The following is a 14,160-nucleotide window of genomic DNA, read 5'->3' as shown; positions in this document are numbered from 1 at the left end:
TCCGCATACTCAGCTGGATTTACTAAGCTTAATTCTCTTAAATCTTTTCATCTTTAAGTCAGAATAAGTTGCCCATACTTCGTGTGAAAAGTAAGCTTGATTATTTCGTCATGCGTGTCCTGTTTTTTCAGTTTCTTTACGCCCTTCATTTCTAAACTCATCGTCGTGCTCTTTGTTCGAATTGTAACTGTTGTTGTTATTTGAAGAGCCACCTGCTCAACCTTTCCTGTATAGTAAGTTATTTCGTTATGACTCTAACTACTCACAAGTTACCATATTATCAGTGAATTCTCCAAGTTTTCGTGCAAGTGCGGAAATCCGGCGTAGCTAAATCTAGTGTGTGCAAACCACGTGGGTGTGGAACAGGTGGAGGCCTTCCGCCGGACTAGATTATTCGCCATCGATTTTACTTATGCGGCTGCTCCTCTGTGACAGAAATGCACCCTCTCTGCCCACTCTTCCTCCTTTGCTTGCGACTGCTGGTGGTCGTTCTTGCCTGAGTCCATCTTCTGTGTCTGAACTGAGTTGCTGAGTGTATGGCCATTTCCTTTTTACTACATGTCCTTTTTCCTTCCGTTGAATTTCACAAATGTTACGATCTTCTCCTTAAAGAGAAGCAGATTATTTTGTTCCAGTATCGGGCAACCGTTTTCTCTTACAATGTAACTGATTACCCCCATTCCTGAGCACTACTAATTGAATAAATGTGTGTTAAGTCAGTCGTACGTGTTATTTCATGATTGTTAGGTTAATGCCCGTTTTCAATTGTAAAATCGATATGAATACTCTGTTTATTTTTACATCTTTTGACAAGTCATTGCACAAGGGGAGCAATAAAAGAGAAGGTGAAAATCAGAACCATTTAATTAAGCGATAAATAAAGGGGGAAAACAATTGTAAATCCCTTTCCATAAACATTTTCCAGTTCGATCGGTTTTCTTTTCTAGAGAGACGGCTTAGGCTGGTGGCGACCCTGAAATTCTGTTATATTTGTTGTAAGTCTGAATGCCCCCAAGGTACTAAAAGTAGCAAACCGATCCTTGGGTGCTAGGTCAAGTTACTAGTGCAGACTCCGTGCAACACCTAAGCATCCTAGTTACAGATTCCTTATTGAAGGGCCGCTTCTTTGCCTGTTAGCTCCACTGCCTCGTCAGCACCTCGTTTAAAAGAGTCCTCCTGTCTAGATATACACTATTTGCATTATTTCACGTATGTAAACGTTAAACAAAGTTGAGGCGACGCAGCAGGTCTCCCGTAGTCCACTGCTAGTTGGTATCCCATCAGTCGTTCCTCCGTTGAAGTCTAGAGTGACAGTCGTGTTCTGATACAGACTTTTTGTTGCGTTTATCAGCTGTTTCGGATATCCGCCATTCGTCATTATCTTACAAGGTTTCTGTCTATTGACATTGTCGAAAGCTTTCTTGAAATCAATAAAAACAATATGTGTTTATTTATTATATTATCTGCATTTTTGAGTTATCTCTTGTGAAATAGAAACTGCATCTATCGTAGAGAGTACTTTCCTAAAACCCATTTGTTCCTCATGAAGTATTACTTCCGGTATCTTTTTAAGTCTTGCGTTAAAAATCTTAGCACATATCTTGTATGCTGAGTCAAGCACACATTCCTCTGTAGTTACTGCATAGCTGTTTGTTTCCTGTTTTAGAAACTGATGCCACTCTATCAGTCTTCCCCTCTTTGGGTAACTCCTACTCTTACAACATGTAGCATTCGTAGACGTAGCGTACTTTGTCCTTATTTTAGCAATCCTGCATTAATACCATCCCTTCCTGTCGCGTTTCTGTTCTTAAATGGTGTTAACGCAGATGTTATTTTGTCAGATTGTAGTTAATACAATCCCTTCTCATATACTCTTTCAGTTTCAGTTTCTTGTGCTCTACTGCCGTACCATCATCCTTAGTAATACATTATGCATTGTTCATCTTCACTAGTGTTTATATGTTTCTTCTCTTTTTTCTGTTATCTTTAAAGTTTTTAACACCTTGTAGGCCATTTGCTGTCTCCTGTAAACGACATTCTCCATATTAAAGATAAATATTTCCCAATATCCCTGGCGCGTCTTTCTTCCTACGGATTTAGTAGTGTTTCTTCTCTCCTTATAGGATAGCATCTTTTGAGAGGTGGGGTTGCTTTAGTTTTTTTATATATCCATCGTCTTTTCCTTTAATAGCTTTTCTTATATCCTCGTTCCACAATCTTTAGGCCCTTACTTTTCCACATTTTTTAGTTTTACCGACAGCTTCTCCTGCTGTGCTAAATATCTCGTTCTTTAGATTTTGCAGTTCTTCTTCTGTGTTATCCATAGTTTGCAAGTTTGCTAGTTTTTTTATTTTATGTGCTTTGGTAAAGATGTTTGACGCTGTCCTCTTAATGTCATTGTGCTCTGTAAATCCTTTGACCTTGTTGTCTATTTATTTGTTTCGTCATATTCTTCAATATGAAACGGTGCTGTAACTTGCTCTCTGTGATCTCTTGTTTCCTTTATGTCAAGCTTTAACCGGAAAAAATCCTTTAATCTTCATTGATGGGATATATCCTATTTGGTTAGGCGATTTTGCTTATTAAAAGTGAAACGTCCCCTTAGAAAAATTATACACGACTGTGCTTAAGCTGACACACAATATTTTTAGCGCAACGCAATCTGACTTCCAAAAATCTCTACGAAAGAATGGCCCTGACTAACATTAACCTATACGTTTCACAAATCACTTACCTCACAAAAATCTTCGTTACTCAAGCTACTGCAATACAGCGAGCGCCACTACTACCAGCTAAATAAAAGATTCAAACTACTGAAGGCACTAACTACTGATAGGCATACTTAGCAAATGAAAGATTTTAATAGAGAACAAACAATGTATTTACCTTAATAGTCATAATATGTATATATATCAGTTCGTGACACCAATTCTTACACATTTCAAAACTCCGCCATCTCTCTCCCCACGTCCACCACTGCTGGCGGCTCACCTCCAACTGCGCAACGCTACGCGCTGTTAGCATCCAGCTGCTGCTGCCCAACACTACAATGGCAGACAACAATGCAAACCAGCCACAAACTGCACACAGCACAGCCAGTGATTTTCTTACAGAGCGCTTCGTGGCGTTGGCGTTACCAATAAAAAAACCTAAACATCCTACTTACACAGCCCCCATGCTCCCCATAAAAAATTACAAATTGTTTTGGGCAGTGGCCAATACAGATTTGAAAATTTTTCATAATTACAATAAAAAAGAAATGAAATGCACCCACTTATCGATACAATGTTGGTCAAAAGCTAAAATTTTCTCACAGTCCATAAAGACAGTCCTGATCATTCATCAAAGTAAAATTGCAGCGTTTTTCTCAAAGTCTGAGCAGTAAAAGAAAATGCACACGGAAGTAGTGGATTTCCATGCAGTTTTGAAGAAGTAGTGTTGTCCTTCCAACGGAAAGACAGTGCTGACTCTTGACATGCAGACAGGTAATGGGCCACAACAGAGCAAACCCACAGCAGAGTCAGTCGAAGTTTTGAAGAATATTGGTAGGTAGGTCAATACAGAGTAGACCCCTTGTAGTCCTGGTAGAGATTACGGTATTGGTGGACCACCAGAGATGCATACCCACTGTAGACCTTGTAGAAATAATGGTATTGGTGGGTCATCAAAGGTGTAGACCCACTGTATTCCTTGTAGAGATGCCCAGCAGCCATCAGTTTCACTGTGCAGGCGCACAGTCACCATTGAAGAGTCTTGCGGATAATATAGCAAGTCCATAACCACCACTTGTGCACTCACAAAAATTGTTTTTGAAATGTCCTTAGAACCAGCAATGCTGTTATCCAGTCCCTTACTGAATTATTAACACACGTGCAAACACTATCAGTCCCTACTTCTCACATATTGTCCATATACTATGACCAACAGAAACGTGTGCAGTGAAATGTAATTTACAAGTTATTTAATTTGATGAACTGGTGTCAATTACAATTTTGTAACATAAGAATACAATAACAAAGGTACAAAATATATCATTAAAGAACATAGCAATACAGATAACATTTGTAGTAGTACAGGCTTTACAAAAGAATCGAAATAGCAAATACATCAGTGTTACAAAAATTACGACATAAGTACATGCATAAAAGATCAGAATAGCTTTTGAAACATCAACTTCACACATGAGCATTAGAACAAAACAGAATAAATAATGTGTAAACATTTTTACAAAGTAAATAACATGTTATTAATACAAATTATATTTGAGGATAACAGTATTCCTCATCATAGTGAATGTAGCTTAGTATTAGAAAAATTCTTCAACATAAGTCTTATCAGATAAACATATAAAGACAGGAAGAACATAAATACACAAGGGTACACTAACACATAGTGGGATAACACAAGGAAAGGACAGGGTTTGTTTTACTGCAGTATTTTGCAAACAAAACTTTCTTTACTTCTCAGAGATCTCCCTTCGTTCTTCATTATTTCCAAAAAGTCCTATCTATACCTGCTTTCTGTACTTTTCTCACATAACCTCTCAGTGCATTTCTTCAAATCCATCGCAACTCATTCTCTTATATAGGCTACCCCCTCTTAAGCTAACTTAAATCTACTGAGTTCAGGTGCTTAACTAAGGGACGAGCCAATGCAGTGGCACAAAACAATTAATACAAACAGCAATGACAAAAAGAATGCAAGTAAGCATAGCGAGCAGCAATAAATGTAATAATTTATATCTAAACATGACGAAGCTGAAGCAGAAAAAATGTAACAGTAAAAATGTTTAATAGCTATGTCACATCTTAACACTAGAGTGATGCATCACGAGAACATACGCTAGCAGATAAGTTACCAAATAATAAAAAAAATATTTTTGCAATTCCTGTGAAGGGAAATGTCTATTTGTGCTCTCTTTTCCAAGAAAGTACATCATAAAATGATTCTTTACTGGGTCTGTAGACAGGAAATAGTGACATTTGTACATCTATTAAATTTTATTTTAACCAATGCTGCAGTGCAGATAGAAACTGGATATTAAACAAAATGAGCAATCTCTCAGCTAGAAAGACAACAGACATAAAATGTTTCTCATCATTTAATTTCAGTGAATGTCATAAATTAAGAACTCTACAGTGTAATCATGTTTTCAAGTTTGAGGGTGTCGTATTTACGATGCTTTCTACAAAGGAATGTCAATAGCGAGGATAATGGCTTCCCCCCCTTTTTTTTTTACCTGTGCCTCTGAAAGGCACACACTAATGGCTTTTTTCCCAGGCGACTGTCGCACAGCTGGGTGCCCACGACACATTACGTGCAGGTGGTCACTTACCTTTCTTACTGAAAAAATTACGACAGCAGTTTCCGCTACAGTGACAGTCTCATATAAAAATATTTTCACAGGTTGAGAATTTGCATTACAAATCTGTAGAAACAAAATCCTTTAAATATAATAGTGTCCAAAAAATTTTCACCAGCATAGTGATACATTCACGCATATACACACATTTCATAACACTTAAAGTACGATTCTCGGTTTCCAACATCCTTTTTCACAAACCAGAGTCCCTAACCACTACTCATTATTCCTTACGTTATTACATATGTACATATTCGTCGACACTTCTTCAATATCTCATCATAATAAATATGTAGCATAATCAAATTCCTCATATAGCATCAGCTTATTGATCATAAACATACCGCAACAGCATAATACACATCGTCGTCGTAATAATAACGTCATAACACCTCAGTCAAATCTCAAAAATGTCATAGCTTTCTGCAATAATTTCAAAACCTAAAAAAAATTCTCTGCTCATGTCAAAAGTGTCATCTACCACAAACGTACTTTAAAAATCATAATCTCATACCCAATTATGTCATTCAAAGCTCTCATAGTATCACAATGGCTCCGAAAAAGTATGAAGAGTTCACAAAGTACAGACAAAATACAATTTTGTAAGTGTGAAGTTATCCCACTGTGTAATTACGTAAACATCTGTCACTGATGTAGTATAATAAATGTTTGTTTCTCTCAGTTAAATGATCAGATAGCTGTATAGTTTATGTGTTAGAGAAATATGGTACCGATGTGTAAGGTTGTATAAGCAAATACCATATTAGGTAGGGCTCCTTGTGCTTGCCACACATATGGTACACAAAGAAGGCGTGTACCCCCCTGAGGATTAATGTAATTATATCCTCAGATGTTACAGATTACAGCAATGGAATGAAATGTATCACGGAAAACCATTGTATCATTGTATTTCAAATATCTTTAAAAATAAATGTTTTAAGTACAAAATTAGGCACTCAAATACGCGTACTGTAGCGCTAAACTGTGCGTCGTGTTGTAAGATAATCTCTGTGGAAGTGTCGTAGTTATCGTCCTACGAAAGCTAAGTTCTACAGAGGTCAATGTACTTACCTCATGATAAACAAAAGTGAAATGCTTTGCGTATAGATATCTTAGTTACTACGCATATTGCCGTGATGAAGTAAGTTCTGTACTGTAATGTATTGTTGTGCTACAGAAAAGGCTGTCTCATTGTAGCTATACCACAAAGTTACTACTAAAACATGTTTTACTTTCCAGAATAATACAGAATAACTGTACAGATATAAAACAGATACAGTGCAAAAGCAACATTGTAAATTGTCACTCATTAGTAGCGTCGTGATAAAATCGTGTAGCTGTCACATAAACTAACCACTGAGTCAGCTGGTATCTCACAGAAAGTACTTTAAATCCAGAATCTATTTTCAAGTAAACCAAAATGTTGCACTAAAATCTCATTAGCAGTACCAGTACATGTTCTAAGTATGTCAGCCTTATAGTCGTTACGTTACCGTGCAACTAACAAGCAAGAATGTAGACACACAAAAACACTGTGACGTCTGTTCACTATAACAATGCATTCGTAATTTCTGTTTAAATAAGTTCTCTTGGTTCTTGACTGGATTTTAACTTCAAACATGGTTGCATGTTAACTGATTCTAAGTCTGACAAATTGTACTAGTAGCGTGAAGTGAAAAATTTTATGGTAAAGACAAAGTTAAAAAGCAGATTATCTTTCAATAAACGGTCTTACATGTGAAATGTGGTGTAAACCTTTACTCTTCCTAGTACGCAGAGTTTCAACTTCAACGCAATTACCATGTGGTATACGTCGAATTCTGTAAGGTCCATTGTAAACTAGAAAGAATTTGTGACTCAAGTGTTTCTTCTTATGTGACAATGAATGAGCTTTAATGAGAACTTTCTGACCAATATATAATTTCTTTGCATTTGCTTTACCGTGTAATTTCCTCCTTTTGTCTGCAGCAGAATTTATATTTTTAATAGCCAAATCAGTTATGTCTTTGTGTCGAAGTTTACGTGTATCCGGAAGAGATACAAGGTCTCTGATTCTGTTCTGTGGTTTTTTTTTCTTCAGTACAAGAACAGGTGGTAAAGCAGTGGAGTCATGAGGCATTTCATTCAGCACGTTTTGAAATAAGTGTAAATATCTGTCCCAATTCTGATGCTTTCTGTGACAAAAAAGTCTGCAAAGCTTATTGATTTCATTCATAATCCGTTCAGACGGGTTACAATGTGGTGAGTACAATGAAATAAAAACAGATTTGATTTTATGGTTACGAAGCATGCGTGACCAAACAGCAGATCTGAATTGCCGTCCGTTATCTGAAATTACTTTACTAACGTGTCCAACTTCACGTAAGAAATTTCTAACAAAGGCGTTGGATACAGACCGTCCAGTGGTTTTACGTAACGGAGTGAAAGAAACAAATTTTGAAGTAAGTTTAACAGCGACTAGAACGTACGAAAATCCATTAGATGTTCTGACAAGCGGTCCCAAGAGATCAACAGCAGCAAATTCTTTTAATTTAGAAGGAATGATAGGAAACAATGGAGCACGATGAGAGACAGTAGATGGTTTCGCCTTTTGACAAAGTTTACAAATAGACAAGACTCTTCGAATTCTCTTTTCCATATTGTTAAAATAACAAGTCGTTCGAAGAATATGATAACATTTCCGTGGACCAAAATGTGCATAGCTGAAATGAATGTACCAAATGAGCTTATTAACAAAATCGTCTGGAATGCAAAGTACCCATAGCTTGTCATCAACAGTGCATCGTTTGAACAGTATGTTGTTTCTAACCAGATAATAGTGCCGAATCTGTGTGTGTGTCTTTTCATGCCATTTACTTTTGATGTCTTTCCAAATCGGATCTTTATCTTGTTCATGAGCAATGTCCTTTAAAGATGTGGTGATGAAGTTTTCAAAGGCGACTTTCTGAATGTAAAGAATACTGAAATTTCTCTCGAGGTTGCTTTCTGTGTTACTTTTCTCAAGCCCAGCCGGTGCGCGTGACAGTGCGTCCGCAACAATGTTCTCCTTGCCGGGAATGTAGACTATTGTGAAGTGGAATTCTTGCAGAAACAATGCCCAACGTTTTAATCTGTCATGATTTAATTTTGAAGACATAAGAAATTGTAATACACGGTGATCACTGTATACTTTTACGTGCTTACCATAAAGAAAGAAACGGAATTTGTTAAATGCCCAAACGATAGCAAAAGCTTCTAATTCAGTAACGGAATAATTTTTTTCAGATTTTGTTAGCACTCGGCTAGCAAAAGCAATGGTTTTCTGAACGGTAGTGTCATTTTCTATGGCTTCTTGAAATAAATGGGCACTAAGACCGACTTTAGAAGAATCCGTCCTAAGGCAGAAATCTTGTGACAGATCTGAATGAGCTAGTATTGGCGCGTTAAGTAGCGATTCTTTCAAAGAATTGAATTCCAAGTGTGTTTGTTCGTCCCAGTTCCAAATAGTATTTTTTCCAGTGAGAGAACAAAGTTTTGGTGTAACTAGAATTTGCATATTCAGAAAACTACGGTAAAAATTTACGAGACCTAGAAAACTGCGGACTTGTTTTTTTGTGGATGGAACTGGAATGGCTCTGATTGCTTCTAACTTTTCAGGATCCAGCTGAATGCCTTCAGAAGAAATAATATGTCCCAAAAACTTCACTTTTGTCCTACCGAATTCAGACTTTTCCAAGTTAACCGAATTCCAGATTCTGCAAAAATATGTAACACGCTGTTGAGGATGCGATTATGTTGTTCCCATGAGGCTTCTGCTATCAGAATATCGTCCACATATAAGGTGATGTGACGTTTTAAGAACTCAGGTAATATGGAATTTAGCCCGCGAATGAATGCTGCCGAGGAAATGTTCAAACCAAAAGGAAGTTTCCGAAACTGATAACAAACGCCGAAACAAAGGAAAGCTGTGTATTTTCTACATTCTGGATGAAGTTCGATCTGATAATATTGCATGCTCAATAATGCCCTCGTCAAGCATAGATTGTATTTCTGTTCTAACACGGTCCCTATAATGTGCTGGAATTGCGTATGGTCTAACACAAAATTTAGTATGCTCTCGAACACGAAATTGGTATTGAAATCCCTTGATTGTTCCTGTTTTATGAGTAAAAACTGTGGAATGTGCTTGTAAAATCTCAAAAAGGTCCTGCCTATTAGTGTCATTACTATTCTCAATTGTTTGAATTTTATTCTGAATTAACTCATTAGTTTCAAATGTGCCGTCGATATCATCCCTGTCAGTACTTGCAGAGCGACTGTTAGTGTCTAGTTCCGTAGAAAATTCCGAACTGTTGTCTAACAGAAGGTAAAGCCGATTAATTTCCTCGTCATGGTTTGAGAGCCAAACTTCAAATTTCAAAGCTATGGACTTACCTTCTTTCTCTAAACTTATTTCAGCATCGTGAAAGTTTAAGATTGCTTTGTATTCATTCAAAAAGTCTACTCCCAGTATAATTTCCGTCGACAATAATGGAACAATAAGAAATCCCATAGAGAAGCTGTGGCTTTCACAAAAGAATTCTAAGTTGGTTTGTTGGCGTACATCTACACTTTTTCCAATGACTGCACCTTGTAATTTAATATTGCGTAACGGAAGTGTGGGGCAGTCGTTCGATTTGTTGCATTTGCTAAAAGCTGTTTCACTAATTACTGAAATGGGACTGCCTGAGTCAAGTACTGCCGTAAATTTTACGTCATTTATAGTAATGTGAATCACAGGATATGCAATGTTGTTATGTTTTACGTGGTGTTCCTGGAGTAATATGTCCCTAATGTCTTCCATTTTAACGCAATTACTAGCTACGGCAGCTGCGTCGTCTGTTTCATAAGTACGTTTTGTGGCTGCCAGCGGTATGAGTCATTGCCTATTGTGTCTTTCTTGGCGCGCGTCGTTATTGGGATTTGGAGACCTAACTTCTACAAATTCACCTTGTCGAGAGGGCCCTGCTCTGTTTGAATCCCGCCAGTTCTGCTGCAATTCAGGTCTGTCGTTACGATCATATCGTCTGTCGTCATGTCGGTTGATTCCATAGTTTCTTTCTTGTCGGTCACGTGTTTGAGAATTTCTCTCTGAATCGTAACTGCGCGCTAGACCGTTGCGTCTTAAGTTATTCTGTCTCCCTTGATAATAATTATTTTGGTTCCCATATTGTCTGTTTCTCTGATTGTCTCTGTGATAGTCACTACTGCTGAGAGGTGACCTTTCCCTGTAATTATTACTACTCTGCCAACGGTTGCCATACGGGTGGTGTCTGTTTTGGTCACGATTTGTGTTGTGAGAATAGCCTTGTCGAGTCCAGTTATTATTTCTTTCATCGCGGAATTGCGACGGATGTGACCTGTAATTGTTGTGTTCCTGTTTTCGCGTTCCGCGATTGTCAGTGTCAATTTCTAATTCTTGTAAGAGTCCCTGAAAAGCTTCAATGTCGTCTTTGCAACGATCTGCCAAAATAATATGCCGTAATGTTCAGGCAATTTGATTAAGCAAATTCAGATGAGTTCTGACGGGCTGTATGGCTTTGAAAGATACTGATTCTTATGTAACATGTCTTCAAAATATTTCACAAGACTTGAAAATTCAGATTGTTCGAAATTTTTCATCATTATGATGCCATGTTTTACTCGATCTTGTGTGGCTTGAGACCAATATGCTGAGAGGAAGGCATGGTAAAATTCTCCTTCACTGTGGCAATCGTGAATGACCGATCGCATTCTTACAGCTGGTTCATTCTCTAAATAGCCACACATAAATTCTAATCTGTGCTCTAATGAGCAGTTGGGGGGGGGGGGGGGGGGGACGACAATAAGAGAATTGATGGAGCCACGCTTGTGGATGAATGTCGTTGCCAGAATTCTTAAATGTTTTGAATTTACGTGTAGTAATGAACAGCTTATAGTCAAAATCATCGTGTCGGCGGGTCGCATGTCGGTCACTGTTACGTCGTTTCGGCGGTTCCATCTCAAAATTCGGTGCACTTTGTCAATTTCTTTCATAATCCCCAAAGTGCCCTGTGTTATTATTTTTGTGGCAGTTCCGTATTTTTATGTCCCTCTTCCCGTATTGGAGTGCGAGTGTCCTCTGAAATACGTAATTCTTGTATTACTTGTGACAGCTGATCTTGTACTTCCCGGATTTCTCTTTGGTGTTGCGTATTAATTTGATTCTGATTTTGTTTGAATATCCTAATTTGTTCGAACTCTTCTGTGTCATTAAAGACTACCGGTTTTGTGTCATTCGGATTATTATCTACCTTCGTAGATAAATTATTTAGCTGATCCGAAAGTTCAACTACTTTCTCTGATAATGAACTAATGTCCTCCATGTGTCTTTCTAAACCAATTTTCAGAGTATCTACTGTGTCCTTTAAGTTTTCTTGAGTTTTTGCAAGTTGCGTAACCGAATTGGTAGATGCAACTGAGTCAATTTTAGCTTGCAAGGTCTCATGATTTTCATGAACAATAGTTTGCAGTTCGTTTATGGCTGCTTCGTGATTCTGTAATGCATTTTAATGCCGCGAAAAAATAGGTTAGAAATGCTCACAAATTTGTGTTTTTACGTCATTACAGACTTTTTGACATTTCGATTCGATTTTATGTAATTCAGTAGTTAAATCTTCACGTGTTTGTTCAAGCGTATGTTCAACTGAGTATAACTTTTGAAGCTTTTCTTCCATTGCGTCTAACTTTTGAAGATTTTGTTCCACTGTGTCTAACTTTTGAAGATTTTGCCCCATTTGTTTCTGATTTTGTTCCATTTGTTGCATTAATTGCAATAATAATGTATTAGTGTCTGGAATCTGTTTTTCTATGCTTTTCGGCAGTCCATTTTCACCGGCAACATTTACATTTTGACAGGCAGAAAATGTGTCTTGACTCATTTGAGAAAACGGTGAGGACCCATAACCGAAGTCTACAGTATTTGCAATATTGTCTTCTGTCATTTCGGATTCCTGAGGCGAGCTGTTGCCTACTGATCGATCGATAATTGTTCCCTGTTCACTACTTGTTTCATTGTCTACACCATTATTTGCCGCCCGCTCCATTTCCCTATGCACAATTACCAAATTACTACTTCGAATGTCTGTTAATTCACTACACAGTGGTGCTGATAAGCGACGCTCGTCGTCACTATTAGTTCTCAGTTTACTTTGGAGCCTAGTGTTACGTTTTTCACACGCCATTATTGTCACAATATTTCACACGATAACACATAAAAGCACAATTTGAAGAGCAAAAATAAGAGAACACATTAACATAGCACTGAAAATAATATCTAGTTAATTGCAAGCGAAGCTGCGAAATACTTGGTGCAAATCTACATGCATGCCACAACTGTTTTACTGTACAACAATGAAAGACTGCAACTACAAAGGAAATTCTCTCTATGATTACGCGCTAGCAATAAACAAAGGCTACACTAACTACACAAACTACAAGAAAAAATCAGAAGATTCCAGTGAGGTATCCTTGGCTAAGGGTCGACATATGAAACGTCCCCTTAGAAAAATTATACACGACTGTGCTTAAGCTGACACACAATATTTTTAGGGCAACGCAATCTGACTTCCAAAAATCCCTACGAAAGAATGGCCCTGACTAACATTAACCTATACGTTTCACAAATCACTTACCTCACAAAAATCTTCGTTACTCAAGCTACTGCAATACAGCGAGCGCCACTACTACCAGCTAAATAAAAGATTCAAACTACTGAAGGCACTAACTACTGATAGGCATACTTAGCAAATGAAAGATTTTAATAGAGAACAAACAATGTATTTACCTTAATAGTCATAATATGTATATATATCAGTTCGTGACACCAATTCTTACACATTTCAAAACTCCGCCATCTCTCTCCCCACGTCCACCACTGCTGGCGGCTCACCTCCAACTGCGCAACGCTACGCGCTGTTAGCATCCAGCTGCTGCTGCCCAACACTACAATGGCAGACAACAATGCAAACCAGCCACAGACTGCACACAGCACAGCCAGTGATTTTCTTACAGAGCGCTACGTGGCGTTGGCGTTACCAATAAAAAAACCTAAACATTCTACTTACAAACGTAGCGCGGAAGTGCTATCCCCTTGGTTAGGAAACGTAAGACTTAGAAATTCAAGCCACAGTATGAAGTCCCTTACCCCACCGTTTAAGTGGTTCCTTCTGTTGATGCCAGAGATTCAGTTGTCAGGGCGTACAGTGGTGGTACACTTTCACAAGTTAAAGCAGAATCAACTCCATCCTCTCCAGTAGTATCACGCAGACCACCACAGAATACTGTACTGTAAACTAGAGGTACTTAGTGAAGGAAGAAGTTAGGAAGAAAAAGGACAAGTTTCTCGTAACACATCCTCATTATGCTTCGAGAAACAAGCACCCTTATACCCTGAGGTCAAGGAACTGACCAATTGTTTGCTAAATGTATTTCATGTAGTATACTGTTCTGTACAAAAGTGATTTCATTTTGATATGTAATGTGTTTATGTTATATAGACCATGATTTCAGCCAGACGCTTAGTGTTTTGCTTGTACTCTAAAGGAATTGTTGTATGTTGTTAGAATCAGTTTGCTATTGAAGTTAGCCTGTTTTTCTCTTTTGTGAATTTGTTGCGTAAGAAAAAGCATGTATTGCAGTGCTATATTGTAAGTGATAGTATGAAGAGCAGAGTAATGTGAGCAGTGAAAGTGATGATGTAAATGTCTGAAGTAATTACCTATGCAATGGGCAAATGGTCTAATCAGAGTGCATTGCAGTTG

Source organism: Schistocerca gregaria, chromosome 4, assembly GCF_023897955.1.
Source record: "Schistocerca gregaria isolate iqSchGreg1 chromosome 4, iqSchGreg1.2, whole genome shotgun sequence".
In the NCBI taxonomy this organism is placed as follows: domain Eukaryota; kingdom Metazoa; phylum Arthropoda; class Insecta; order Orthoptera; family Acrididae; genus Schistocerca; species Schistocerca gregaria.
Note: the sequence above shows the minus strand (reverse complement) of the source record.